Here is a 15,165-nt window from a genome sequence, read left to right as displayed (position 1 = left end):
CTTGCAATTGTTTTGCTAATTCAAATTAGAAAATATGACATTGTGTTGGCAGCATTGTGCTGCGGGAATAGGAAGATGGCTGTAGAAAAAAAAAATGGCTCAGTCAAAGTCCGGAACTAAATCCTAATCTGTAGGAAGAACGCCATACTTACTTTCATGGACCACTTTTATCCAGTCTGACTGAACAGAAACTACTCTACAAAGAGCAAGATATTTTACAAAATATTGACACCTTGGGCTGAATGCAAATTTACATCACACTTTTAAAAATACAGATATTATAAAAGCATGTATTACTTTCCTTCCACCTTAGAATAGTCATTGCTTTGTGTTATTCTACCATGTTAGACCTAAGGAAAATAGAGAGTGAAGCCATATTTGTAATGTGACAAACTGTGAAAAAGTTTAGCACTTGTGAATGAATACTTTTGTCCCTCTATCTCTTCCTTCCTTAAACCACAACAGCATCAGGGGTTTTTCTCCTCCTTTTAAACACCTGGCGATGTTCTAAAACAATACAATGTGTGGAATGTAGGTCAAGGATTGTTTAATCCTCAATAAAACGTCTGATCGTAGAGTGTGTCTTAAGCCCGTGTCAGTTTATTAAGCAAACCCTAGCTGCACATCTTGATTCCACCTGAACTCAAGCAGAAGGTGGTGAGGCAGGCTCAATGGTCCAGATGGCCCCCTTTCCTAGCACAGGCCTGAACATAAACATAGCTTGGGTCTGGTTGAGGAGGGAGAGACCCTGTTTATTTATGAACATGTCTGGGTCTGGGACACAATTATAGAAAGAGAGATAGAAGAGATGAAGGACAAAAGGAAAACGGCAGAGGAGCAGTTCATCCAAACCCCTGGTGTGGTCATACCATGCAATATAGTCCACCTATAGGAGCTGGATACTAGTCAGAGTCTAGATGAAGTTAAAAGTGCACATTCCTACACACTGTTCTTTCTTATCTACAGACTTAGTCCAACGTACAAACTATAAAGGGTTCTCAGACTGCAATGGCAAAACTAACGGGGCGTGTATTTGAAGAACTAATTGAACTCTTGATGACGTCAAAGGTCCAACAAACAAGCGTCCGCGCAGCCAGAAGCACTGGCTGCAAAAGTAGAACGAGGGTGTGAGACGGGGAATTCAAAGAATCTTCCTGTGTACTTACCGGTAAAAACCAAGCCCAGCAGAGGATTATGAAAGTATGGCAAAGCAAAGTTTCTTTTCATCTTTGCTGCACTCTCCTCAACTCTATCAGTCCAATCAAGGCTTTTACAATATGGCTTTACAGTTTAATAGCTTGGCTACAGAAACCCAGACATCGTAAGGTGTTTTTATGGTTCTTGTTGATTCTTTATGACCTGGGCAAACATGATTGCCTCACTGTACAGCTTAGGTGTAAGCAGTTCTTCGGAAAATGAGGAAGAAAAAACCCCCAAAAAACATCTATGTTTTTGTTACTACTGGCAGTTCAACACTAAAGCCTATGCTGAACCAGAACAAACTTTATTAGAGTAATAAATCTGAGCCCAATTATAAATTAATCCATCGAACATAAAGAGAAAATAGCATGTAGCCTCTAAATGGGAGTGTGACCATTATCCTTCTACCTCAGTATGAAGTGTATGTGCTCGCCTCCCCTCAGCATCATTGCAACATTGCACAGGGCAATAAAACTAGGGTTAGGCGATTAGCACGGTGGCCTGACACAGCATGCACTCACTCGCACACTGAAATAGAAACATTACACAATTGCGGCATAAATCCAACTAGCTTTGGCTAATTAGGACCACGCTGCTTTCCTAATGAACGCTGATACCAGAGTGCTGACCCTGCTAAACAGCAGTAGCATAGGAGGAAGATGTGGAGATGAATTCCGGCTTGGAAACAGAGGTGGGTCAGTATGACATCCACATAGCTCTGAGTAAAATTATCATGTTTTCTCCCGATTCGCCAAATGCGGTTTTAAAGCAGCAGTACCTCATTAACGGTCCTCTAGTTTCCACACTATGATTTTTAATGTTGTGTTGCAACTGGAAATATTTCTCAACTGCCAGACTTGTTTTTCTTGTCAGAGGGGGGAAAAGTGTAGTCACCTTTTTTCACCTGACCTGGGAGCAACATGTGTCTGAGGGGGGTGAAACTGACACGAAGCAGTGGATAATTATTGGAAGATGAGAACGTATACGTATACTCACGAAACAAAACAGAATGTGGTGTGCATTTGGGTTCAGTGAGTGAAAAGGTGCTACATAAATTCAGACCATTAACCAAGTACCACAAATTACCTTCGCTCTCAAGTAACATGTCAAATCACAATCATCATGATTAGATGCAATGCTTAGTAAATGAGAACATTTCAGGTATGCATCAAATTCTGCATGGCAGTAATATGCCTTATTTGCACATTGGCAAATGGTTTAATTTGGTCTTGTGGATTTAAGACCCGGATGATAAAGATCTCAGTAGAGTAACTGGAACATTTTGAAACCTTGGTAACTGACCGATGAGAGAGCCAAACGATTTTGCTGTCAACTAAAGATTGAATCTGTTATGATGAATTGAATATGTTTGAAATATCGATCAGAAAAAGGAGTATGTCCGAAGACAGAATTTTAAAAATAATCTTATTTGCTTTAAAAACGAGCAGAGAAGAAGTTAATACCTCTCAATCAATACCATGTGGGGCTTTATTGGTGCGCTGCTACCATTCCTATTGCCTTGGCGGGCATAAAGGACACAGAAACTCAGGGGCCGATGGACTGGCCATCGCTCTCACATCATTAAAGTTGATAAGCTGGCAGCTGGCTTGAGGAAAACTTACCATCTGCAGCCACCGGGTCCCCGACCACCTAACTCATATTTTCCAAAAACATTTTCAGCCCAATCCACCTTCTGGCTCTCCTCCCTGGTTTCAACCAGACCCAGCCTTCCATAGCTGAGGGCCTGAAGTCTGCTGTGTGGCGCCAAGGTTCTGGGAGGGCTGGAAAAGTCAAGTCTCACCTGAGTGACTTCAGCCTGGTCAAGGCCACCTGGATTAGACTCCAACCTTTCAGTAGTAGTTTGCAATCAAAAAATACTCCATTTATTTCTTCATTTGACATGCATGAAATCACGCAAAGTGTCTCCCTTCCTGGTTTACGGTCTACACACTGTGCTGCATAAGCTTTGAAATCGCAGCCTGTATGGAGCTGTATAGCAATGTGTGCTTGTGTGAGAGAAGAATAAGACAGATGTCTGAAAGAGGCTAGGCTTGCATAGTTTACACTGAAGGAAAGCTGCCTTTTTAAACCACTGGAGGAACACACACAAACACATGCCCACCTGACTCAAACCCCGTCTCCTTTCACCACACTGAAACGCCCCATCCATGTACTATTGTTAAACTTGCTCCTTTATGACTAAACATGTGTCCACTGAAACAACACGACAGATCAGGCTCCGTTTCTACAGCTGCTAATACACCTACACACGTGAACCGCATTTAGCCCTGCTGCTGATTGAGACCCATTAAGGCTGAAGGGAAGCAGCAGATGGAAAAGACATAGATTTTCGTTTTGCAGCGGTTGCTCCTAGTTTCTAATTGCCTCTTTTAAAGTGGAGGCGACCCCGGTGGAAAGATGAAAAAGTGCACTGCTTACTGTAGGAAAAGCCTGTAAAGGAGCGGCTGCCGCTAACAACACCCCGTTAACATTGACTGCAGGGAGCAAAGACGCGGAGCGATAATAAATGCTTGGGGAGAAAGGCTCGCCATGTGACGCTTTATTGCACAGCTGCAAAAATGCGGGTAATACGCAAGAGCCACCATCCTGAGGTTCAAAATATAAAACATGCAACTAATGAACAAATGTTTTCCTGAAGCGTTGCCCACCTACAAAGTTCAGAAAAGTCCAGCATCAATGATTAACTCAAACAGTAGACAGAGGTTTACCCGAGCCAATGACTCGACAGAAACGGACGTAAAAAAACATAGCCGACTTCCTCCTCAGTATCTCTAATTCAACTCCACCTTAAAACCTGCCTCCACAGATTGTCTGCAGCAAACAGCTTGGGGGGGAAAAACAAAGATCTCTTGGAGTTGTGACAGTACCTGCCTGTCTGCTCAGGACAGGCCCAGTCAGGTTGTCAGCTCCACTAATCTGCAGTAGCTGTTATCAAAAGCTGATGAAGGATTTCAGCGATCGTTTATTAAGAAAAGAGAAATTCTTCAGACATACTTCTAGAAATAAACTCTCAAGTTTCCAAAAAGGAAACAAAAGAATAATTAGACTAGAAGTGGTTAACAATGACGTCGATAAGCAACGTGTTGGAATTCCACCTTTGCTTTAGCAAAACAGGTCCTGGATAGCATATGGTGCCAATTCAAGCAAGACTGAGGCTCTGTGTAAATCCCTCCTGCTCTCAATGTATAATATAAAACATGGATTTTACAAAATGAGAAGTCGCTTCACAAATAAAAACTAAGGTTTAGAAAATTCTATGACCAATATAAAATAACTTTGCTTAAGTTGGACTTATAGTGTATGATGTTCTTTCTTCTTTTGTTTTTGCAAAAGAAAAGAAAAGTTTCATAAATGTCAAATTATGTTGTAAAACAAAGAAAGTTCAGATTTGACCAACATGTTTATTTTAGATTTAAAACTAGAGCTGAGTTCAGATTCCTTCAAAAAAAACAACTATCAAAAACTTTGGTATCATTCAATGTTTACTTACAGTGTACACACGTGTACAATAAAGGTGGTGCAAACCCTAACAAGCAATGGAAAACATATACAGGGCACAACTGATAACCTTGTTTTTTACTATCTCATCGCACAACAGCTCCCTGGGAGTGAGCCATATCACCAATACTGAAAAACCAAGGGAATGTATGTCTTCCTTTCAGGACGTTTCCAGTGTGCCTTTATGTGAGTCCAGTTAATATACAATGAAACACATTAACCCAAGATGAGCTAAGGTTTTCTAGGGTTTTCAGGTAACATGTCGACAAGATTTTTTTAAATCTTTTTTTTTTTCTCTACAAAAAATAAAATAAAATAAAAATAAAATACAGACTGTTATTTTGAAAAGGCACTACATTGGACCAAATCTGCAAATGCATTGAATATGACTATAACCAAGGTTCAAAAGAATCAGATAAAACGCAAAATGTTTGGCTTCAAAATGAGTCGATACTAATTAAAAAAAACAAGAAATAAACCTTCTTGACCTGTACCGGTATCCAAAACCACCACAAACACATTTATAGATGGCCACTGTGGGAACAGAGAGATATCACCTGATCTGGCTTTGTGTTGCCACCCAATCACAATCTGCCACACCTGCTCTTTAACCAAGTCACCAGTATCTGTTACCTTCATTCATAAGATTCACAGAGGTGGAGCAAAGCTAGCTTAATTACATTGCAATGATCTACTGGTTAATGAATGTTGTAGCCACATTTTGTGGTGCTGTCAATTGTAACTGACTTTCATATTTCCAAAGCTCCAAGTTTGAAGCTCCTATCCCATTCTGACTTACTTTGTGCAACTGTCATATAAAAAAAAAAGTTGAAGTCTGGACTGTTCCTTCAATAACGTTTCTTGCAAAGCCGGAAAGGCGGGTCAAAACAGCAAGATGTACAGGGTGAACAGTTGGATTTATTGAAGGCAACTCTGGTTTTATCAGCGTCGGTACACACAGAGGCACTTTAACACTTTGATCTTCAAAGGGAGATGAGCTGGAATGAGGGGCAATAAGAAGATAATAATGCCAATCTACATCCATTACTCCATAGATCACAGGGTGACCGTAGGGCGAAAACTAGGTTCATCTTAAAGCAGGAAAGCCCTTTTCCCTGTAACCACATTGCCATCTAGTGGTACTAAATGTTAACTTTTGATCATGCACTCTTGAATCAGATCAGGCACCTTGTAAGTGTAATCAAACATTATTATTTTTTTTTTTTAGTTGCAGTCAAGCAGGGGGCAATATCAGCAAAAGTCGTTGATGCACAGCAGTTTATCTCTACACATGTGCTTATCAATACTTATGGGATAAAAGTTAAGTTCAAGAAGAAAGATGAATGAATGGATAATGAAAGTAAAGCATAAATCTGAATGTTATGCCTACAACAGCAGCATGTTGCTAAATAACAGTAGCATCTCAAACTGGTTACTGAAACTCAGTTTACATCCTAAAATAGGTAAGACTATGTGTACGTTCTTATAAAGGCCTTCAAATTGAGGATCCAAACCCCAATAATCCCTGAGGTAAGCAGTACACAATTAATTAGTTCTAGGTAAATTGACAGACACTTTTAAAGAACAGGTTCAAAAGGTTTGGGAAAAACATTTTTTTTATCTGATGGATTTTGTAAACAAGTATGACTATAAGCTCTTAGGCCTAAAGATGTAGCCATGTACATCAATAACAAAATCGAGAGGTGTAAAAATGAGCTGCAACCACTGGGGATTGGAAATTTTCTTACAGCTTGATTAGAATCAGCTTTCTGTTAAAGAAGCCGTTCATATTTCAAATTGTCTAACCCGTTACGTCTTGCACTTTGTTGCCCAGAAATGTAAAACGGTGTTTGTTACATTGTTTCTGATACATATACCTTCAACCTGGCAGGGACTGTAGCCATATCTGCCTCAGCTACAAAATAAAATGAAGCACACTTGTTACAATATGTGCATTTTCCCTCTTATGTTAGTGACTAAAACATTGTCAGCAACTAAAAATGAATTTTGCTGCAAATGCAAACAGAAGTCATGGAAACAGTTCAAACATAATTTTCTCTTTCAAGGTTTTCTCCTGATATTTTAAAGACAAATATCTTTTCATGGTTGTGATTTGCTACCAATTTTATGTGGAAAAATAACCAAATTGTGACATCTAGTGGTACAAAGAAAATGATATTCTACTTTGAAAAATCCCTGCAAAACCGTGCAGTAGAACATAAAGATATGCTGTTGGTCCTGTTCTAAGAGATACGGCCACTTAAGTTGATGCCCCAAAATAAATGCTTAGACATTAGTTTAAGTTAAGTTTCATACATTTCATATTTATTTTGGAGTGCCCTAGTAACGTTTGTCATAACATTTATTTTCCTACTTGTGTCAGGTTTGCTGGAAAACCAGTCTGAACTTTCAATATTGAATTACTTTACCGAAGTATCTGTAAGTTACCTTTACTATTAATTAATTTGCTACTTTATGCAAAGTTTAGAGCAACTGTCATTAATATGTATTGGTCTGATGACATGATCTGCTTTCAGGAACATAAGATTCATCTGTAAACATCTAAAAACTGAACTGAAATTAAAAATAATGTGATAAGACAGGTTTATATTTATACACAAGCTTAGGACATGCTGATATTTATTCAGTGTAAATGTTGAAGTATGGATTTAAGGTCTGGTCATATTCAATAAATTGGAATATGTATTATGATTTGACTCATTTGTCAAATTTAAATTGCATCTTTCAAGTAGTTTATAAACATATTGTTCACCAGGCATACATTTCTGTATTAAAATAGTGTTTATTGACTTGGTGTAATACTCTAATCTTAAATGTTGTTTTCATTGTTTCAAGCAGAAAATTATCATAATAAACAGGGGCACACACTTAAAATAGGCACAGACGGTCTGTGAACTGTGTAAAGTATTTCAATTAGTGAACCAAATTAATAAAATAAAATAAATTTTCAATATTCTAATTTATTGAATATGACTCTAGCAATAAAAATAATTCATGGCCTGAACTTAATGCTTTTACTTTATATAAAATAAGTTTTTAACATCAAAAGAACAAGGATTTTTAACAATTACAATTTTACTGTTAAAAAAAATGTTTTACATTATATTCTTTAAAAGTTTTAGAGTACTGCTATGGGTACTGAACTGGCCAAAATGGGGACTCCAGAGAAGTGAACTCTCACTTTAGTGTAAAATGTTGCATAGAATGTCCACAAGGGGGCAGCAGAGTACAAGAAATGCGTGTATTAGTGCCACCATTTTTTCATCATAGCATACAGAAGACGTCAGTTCTGTGAAACACACCAATTGCAACTTTCCAGATAGATCTACTTGTAAACTAAAAGTTTACTAAATAATCTCAGAAGCAAGTCTAAATTTCCCAGTATTTTCACTGAAAGAAGTGCTTCCAGTTGCACTGTAATGTCACTGGACATTTGGATAAGGTAATACTTTACAGAAGGCGCAAAAAGGAGCTCAAAAAGCTCTGCAAAGAGGTCACAAATGTCATGTCCTGTTTTTATTTTTATAAGACAAAGCACTTTGTTTTATCTTCCTGAGAAGAAACAGGATAGGTCATTTATGCAGGCATGGGTCATTAAAATGAAGTGAGGTTGTCATTTTTAACCATGCTCTGCAGAGAAAAGGCCAGGTATGACCACTGATGCACTGGAATGTGGCAGCTGTGAGTAAGGAACACACAATTAGTATGTTTTATTTTTTCCCTCCCCTCCAGGACAGAGATACAAGGCAAAGTCACTTTTGAAGAAAAGTCTAGAATTTAAAGCATAGATAATTCCACCAGGTCTTTGTTTTTTTTGTTTTTTTCTTTCATGCAAGGTAAATGAAGGGCATTATTACTGTTTGAATGCATCATTCCCTTTTTTGCACATCCATAATGTCATGACAGATAGTCGGGGTGGTGAGTGGAGTGCAGATAGTCTGAGCCTTACTCTGAATGGAGTGCTATTTTCCCATCAGTGCAGACACAGATACCCCGGTGCTGGCCTACGTAACTTCTCTACAGTTTGTGCACTTGTGTTTGGTCGGGTCAAGGGCAAAGAAGTAACGTTGCATGAGGCCTTTACCACATATTTCTTAAAAATGTTACTTAGATGCAGCACCCAGAGAAATCCCACTATACCACGCTTAAGTACAAGTCTTCTCAAACCAGCACACTCACCCTATTGATTGCATTTTGCAAGAAGGAAAACTTAAATCTACAGGTGTTTCTCTCCAGCATCCACTGTCCTCCTGTTTCTCTACCCTCGTTTATCGTCTTTGCTTCACTAAAATGAAGGCACCCCTCACTAATAAGTGTCACTACAGGGGGAGTGACTGGTGCGGGCCTGTAGAAAGGGAAAAAAAAGAAGCACGCTGGCGCAACTATGGCAAAGATCCAGAGAAAAACTGAAAAATAGCTAATTAGTCTAAAGGCTGATCTGGTGTCATAGCATCAGAGGAGGATAAAGCTGTGTGTGGTATCTGTGACAAAAAGGTTAATGAGAGGAATCTTGACACTCCAATTGAAGGATATAATACAAGGAAAAAAAAAAAAACAGGTGAAAGCTTTGTTTCAGAACACAGTGCATCTTTACTCTAAACTTTAATATTCCGTGCATGTGGACAGGAATGAGATTTGCAAACAACATAAGAGCCCATCTCAAAAGTTAAGGGGAGGAAAAATCCTCATTGGAGCACATGGGGAATAAAACACCCTCACTCCAAGCTTTTTCAAAACCTCTCCACTTCTCTCTTTCACACGCACATAAACAAATAGGCACAAACACATACACCTCGAAACAAAGGTGCCATTTTGCTCAGGAAGGGTCAGCAGTTCTCTTCATCAGACAGGGGCTTGTTCTTGGTCCGAGGCTGCTGCCCAATCTCAGGCCACCCTCCACTGGCTCCACCAACCCCCCCTACCCCCAACTAAGCCCCCCACCACCACCACCACCCCTGAGACAAGCTCCCCATTGTTCCTGCACGACTAATAAATGACAGTTCTCCTGTTTAGACAAACTTTAGAGCCGATTCTAAACACACTTGAGCGGAGCTTAAACAGTGCTCCACAGGCAAAGGTATACAAGAGGCATTTCAAATGGAGGTTTAAAACCTCCCATTCAACTCCAACGCAAGAAAGATTTATACTGCAATGCACGTTTCTGCCCATTCATAACATGATGCAATCATTTATTTTTGCGATGACAAAAAAACAAGCATATGTTGCTCATTCAAAGCTCAGGTGCTGTATTTGCACCATTGATCTCAATCAAAGTCAGGAAACCAGACATAAATAGAAATCACTACTCACCCTAAGCTCATAAACACACCATTAACACAAGCGACCACAGCAACTCTATCTGTTTGCCTAAAGGACTATGCAAGGGGGGCTATTTTGCTCTCTTTGAGCATGCATCAGCATGCCCAGAAGGTGTGCTAATAATGCACATGTGCCTCACTTGGGCCACTTGAATTGACCAAGTTTGCTACAAAGTCTCATTTTCAAATACATAGACCATGGGATTATAAACACTTAAGGTTCAGTTAAATTCATTTATATATCAAGCACCGTTTTCAGCAAAGTGAAATGTTTGAAATCAGGAATGGAACCTCATATGACAACTGCAAAATCCATCCACTCTATTGAAATACGAGACAACAGATCCAACAGCAGAAGAACAAGTAATGAGAAATTTCCGGTAAACTGGTTAGCAAAATAAAACCAGGGCTGCTACGTCCAACTCTGGTGTGCATGGTTTTCTGCTGCGGTTCGCCACAAGTATATCATATGACAGTGCAGCCGGCACACACACACACACACACACACAGAGCAAAGAGAAAGTGAATTTCTGAGTTATAATGTGTGACTATAGAATCAAACGTAAAGAGAAATCTACAAATCTACAAATGTGCATATTTTTCCAATAGCTGATGTCCATCTTTGGGTGAGATGATCCTTACATGTACAGATGCTGTGCGAGTAGGGGTCACAACCAACAGACACGCTCCCGCTCCGCTGGTTAAATGACAAAAGGAGGAGGAGGAAGAGGAGACTGGAGTTGTGAGAAGAAGCGTAAGAAAAAAAAAAAAAACTCCTATGTTTAGTCAAGGCTTGCTCACTGACACAAAGTCTGTCTTTGTCTGCCTCCCAGGGTGCCAGATAAAGGAATTCTTGTGTGTCGGGGGGCTCTGACCGAGTTTATTTGACACTTCAGTCCCCTTTGAGCAACGAGTGTCCCTCCGTCAATGCCGGCCATGAGAGTCACTTGGCATTAGACAGAGGGTCCCTCTTCAGCAGAGAAAGGGGGTCTTGTTTGGAGAAGATTTTTAATAAAAAGGCAGGGTGATAACTTCCTTTAGTCTCTACGCCCGCATACAGTAGAACTACTTTTTTCAGCTTTAACAAAGGGAGTATTTTTTTTTTTGTTTGTTTGTTTTGTATTGCAGATGAGGTGCATGAGAAGATAAAGCACACCTGCATTGTCAGGTAGAGGGAGCCATTGTTAATGAAAGGCACTTCACAACACAGGATGATCCCGACACAACCAGGTTACTGTCACCTGAGTGAAGTCACTGTAGACCAGGCGAAGGCTTGTAATGACCCACACTGTGCATACATATTTTGGCTCTAGGTAATCTTTAACAACCTATAACAGGTCAGTGCTGGGATGTTAAACAGGTGCATGGCTACTCTATATAAATGTCTGAATTTTAAACAATGGGTTTGCAGTGACACTGAACGTGCCAACCTGTTATATAACATAATTAGAGGAAGTGTGATTAGATATCCACACCCAATATTTCAAACAGAGCACCCTCTCTTCTCTATTCCCGGAACAGGTACAGATGATTTTTACATACACTATAAAATGACATTTTGGAAGCTGTCAAATTATAGCAATTTAAATTATATTACATTCAACCAGACATATAAGTTTGTAAACGGGATATTGAAAATTGCATACATTTTAACAAAATTACCTGGTCTGCTTTGGTAACAAAACCAACACATTTTAATTTGAATTTTAGAAAAATGTTGGGTAAGTTACACTTTAGCCATTTCCATATGTCATATGCAGTGTCCAGCAGACTGTAGTAAAGCTTATTTGATTAAATTATTTAATGAATGGATGAAAACATTAACTTACAAGAATACTTCCTGTGTTGAAGCTAGAATTTAGGTTTGCATCCTGCTTTAGCTGCTTTAGCTGCTTTAGCTGCGTTAGCTATTTTAGGGACACAGCTAAAGCTATAGTAAAACTTGCTAGCAAGGCAGTCATTGGCAACAAAGCAACACATCCTTAGCTGTGGTTGTCACATAAAATGTTTAAATATCATATTGTTACATTTAAAATGTTTTTTTGGTGTTGTTGTTTGTTGTTGTGTTTTTATCCAGAAGTTGTTGCATGGTGTAGAGGTAAAATAGTCACCTCTTTTCAGAGGCTACAGTCCTCAACAAGGCCATTTTGGGTTCAATACCCAACCTTGAGACCTTTGCTTCATGTCTTCCTTTCTTCTCTCTGGCTATGTTCTGTCAGGTAACTGTCATAAAGTCTTGTAGTGTCAATATTAAAGTTTATGTCCAGTTGCACCTAGTTTAGTGAAAATATTGATGCTCAAGTCAAGACACCAGCAAATATCATCAGTGGTTGACAAGGAAAATGTTTTCACATGACATTTTAATTATTTCAACATTTTGTGCCTTAATAAAACCTTTTATATAGTTTTTTTTTGTTTGTTTGTTTGTTTTTTGTTTATCATGGTAAGTAAAACCAATGACCAAAATGATCCTAAAATTAATAATTGGTTGGATATTTCCTGATTTATATGTCTTTTTGCTGCTGGACTTGCATTGTTTCCACTGAAACTGATTAAAATTCACCCAGATAAAATGTATGCAATGTAATGCCAATTTTATTGATTAAAAACCTTGTTTTAACATATTTATTATTATTATTATTATTACTATTATTATGTCAAGATTTTAAACTACCACTCAGCAGAATCAACTATTAAGAGTCACATAATAGAATTTGACTTTACGGTGCAATTTGGTACAAGAAATTGACCAAAGGGGTGTGTTAGGCAGATAACGATGGGACCTTTGACCAAAACAGACACTCTGGAAATAACAGATTATTCCAAATGTGCATCTAATGGAGAAGCTGAACAATTATCCACCAAATAAGCTTCAGAAAAGAAGAAAAAAAAAAACTTAATCAGCAATTTCATATTAACATTTTACGACCAAAAAGCAAGAAGTTGACTTTTCCCCACATACCTGTTTGTTCAGGAGAATCATATTGGTCATATTAGTCGCTGGACATCCTCTAAGCACAGCTTTCATATTCCAGGATATTTCTCCATATATCTTTCCTTTTTATGCGTCCAAATCCCCAAGTCTGCATAAGTTACAGATATCCAAAACTGTAAGGTGGCCGTAAATATCTTCTTATTGACCACTCTGGACCATGCGTGTCTCCCAAGAGAAAAGAGTGTCCGTGAGCCGACTTGTCCAACACCAGGTGGAAGGCAGGAATAGATCCAACTCATCCCGGGAAGGATAAACCCTCCTTTCCGTTCAAAACGATCCATAGTTGTACTTTGTTTTAATCCATCAGCTGATGCGAACAGACGAAGACAGAAATTGCAACTTTCCCACACGTGTCAGCGCTGAAACATAACTTGGCTGTAAACCTTCAAATCCGGCATATAAATCCTCATCCAAATTGGATCAAATTGGTCCAGATTACTTCCGTTCAGGATTTAAAGATGTTGAATCCTCCTTATTGTTCAGGACAGTGATGTTCTCCTCTGCTGCTCCGCTGTTATGATACTCCCCCGTGAAGAGCCGCAGCCTCAATGAGCCATAGTTTGAACAGAGCAGCGCGACACATGCTTCTGACAGGTGACGTAAGCGCGAAAGGCATTATGGTAAATGAAGTTGAGTAAGCGATCTGCAGCACGAAAGACTGGCATCAAAGTAAAACTCTTCTGAAGGTAGGAGGACAAAAAATTATTATATTTAAAATGCATATGTTGCAGTTATTAAAATTCTGTTCATATAAAAAGAGACAAATTTATTGAAAAAAAAAAGAAAAACAAAACAACTGTTTTCAAGATGGAAGTGACTTAAAAAATGAAAAATAACATAAACTTATTTTTTGCTAAATATTTACTAGCACTAAAATTAAAGTCTATGTTACTATCTGGTAACAAAATCTTTTTTTTTCTTTTTTTTAGGTCAGAAATTAAAACTATTATATTCTCAATATAATCACTTATCATCTGTTGGACTGGCTCCAGGTTGCGTGTGAGCAGTGTGTGTGAGTAATAATGATCATCTGTCGCTGCGTAGAGATACAGAGATGCCTTGAGTCACCTTCCCATGAATGAATCTCTTGTCTCTCTTACCTCACTTTCATGTCTTAACCACCTCCAGGCTTGCTTGTATATCTGGGATCATAGCTTCCTTTAAACATGAAGAAGAGAGAAAACAAAAAGGACGACTGGATTTTAAGGAGTGGAGCGCAGAGTGAAAGAATATTTATAACCTGCTAAGTGATTGCCTGTGATACCTGCTACCTGCAATAGAGCTTATTTTCTACTTTCTGTGCTCTGCAATGATAATCTAAAGGTAATTATCCTGGATGCAAGAGAGTGTAGTTGTCACATGTTTTTGTTATTAGTAAAGTAAAACAATGCAGGTCAATTGTGAATTGTTAATATCAGCAAAAGTAGCCATTGATTATTGAAGTATTACACCTTTTCCACCTATATATATATATATATATATAGTATTTTTTAAAGTTCAATGACACTTTTTAAATTGTTTTATAAATAAAAGTCTGAGAATATAGTCTATAGTTAAAGAGGGATTCACAAAGCACTGTAAAATGAAGCTTCCATCTCATTAGTAGTACATAATGTGTGCTATACATCAGTGTGTAGCAACAGATTTACTTTTTAGTTTACATGTAAATTAAAAACTAAAGCTGGGCCATAACTTCTGCCTTCCCTTTACCTTAACCAGAGTTAAAATGCACCTCATTTCACACGCTCATACTTTCTATCTCTGCAGCAGCAGGTGAAGCTCCACTCCAGCTTTTCCTAAGCTCCTTTGTCTTTTCTCCAGCCGAGTCCAGGAGTACCTGAATTGCACGCGATTCTGTCAATTGCAGGTACTTGATGGCTTTCTTGTGTGCAGGGTTGAAAAGTTGCTGAGGTTTGCGCCCACGGCATTGCGTGACTAGAGCTGGAGATGAAAACACAAAGACATTGTTTTCAGTGATCAAACCCCCTTTATAGTAACTCAACAGCATTCCTGCCTCACATTCCTGAGCCACCGCTGCTGTGTGAAGGGTTTTCTTTTCCTTTAGAGAAAAAGGAAAAAGCGAAGGAGGGTTATGCATTTTTGTCTGGTTCA

The 15,165-nt window shown here is 38.7% G+C and overlaps 1 long non-coding RNA gene across 1 annotated transcript in view; it reads right to left on the bottom strand.

Moving 5' to 3' along the window:
- LOC148158036 (uncharacterized) overlaps positions 1 to 14,940 on the bottom strand; it is a 56,854-nt gene extending 41,914 nt beyond the window's left edge. The window contains exons 1-3 of the long non-coding RNA XR_015764112.1: positions 14,806 to 14,940; positions 14,154 to 14,211; positions 13,021 to 13,733 (exon numbers count right to left, since the gene is read on the bottom strand). This is a non-coding gene — a long non-coding RNA (uncharacterized LOC148158036). The remainder of the gene's footprint in view (positions 1 to 13,020; positions 13,734 to 14,153; positions 14,212 to 14,805) is intronic.
- Positions 14,941 to 15,165: the final 225 nt, after the last annotated feature.

The sequence above is a fragment of the Poecilia mexicana genome, unplaced genomic scaffold (genome assembly GCF_051168715.1).
Source record: "Poecilia mexicana isolate PSO_F unplaced genomic scaffold, ASM5116871v1 scaffold_8, whole genome shotgun sequence".
NCBI lineage: Eukaryota > Metazoa > Chordata > Actinopteri > Cyprinodontiformes > Poeciliidae > Poecilia > Poecilia mexicana.
Note: the sequence above shows the minus strand (reverse complement) of the source record. Positions and strands in the feature narration are given on the sequence as shown.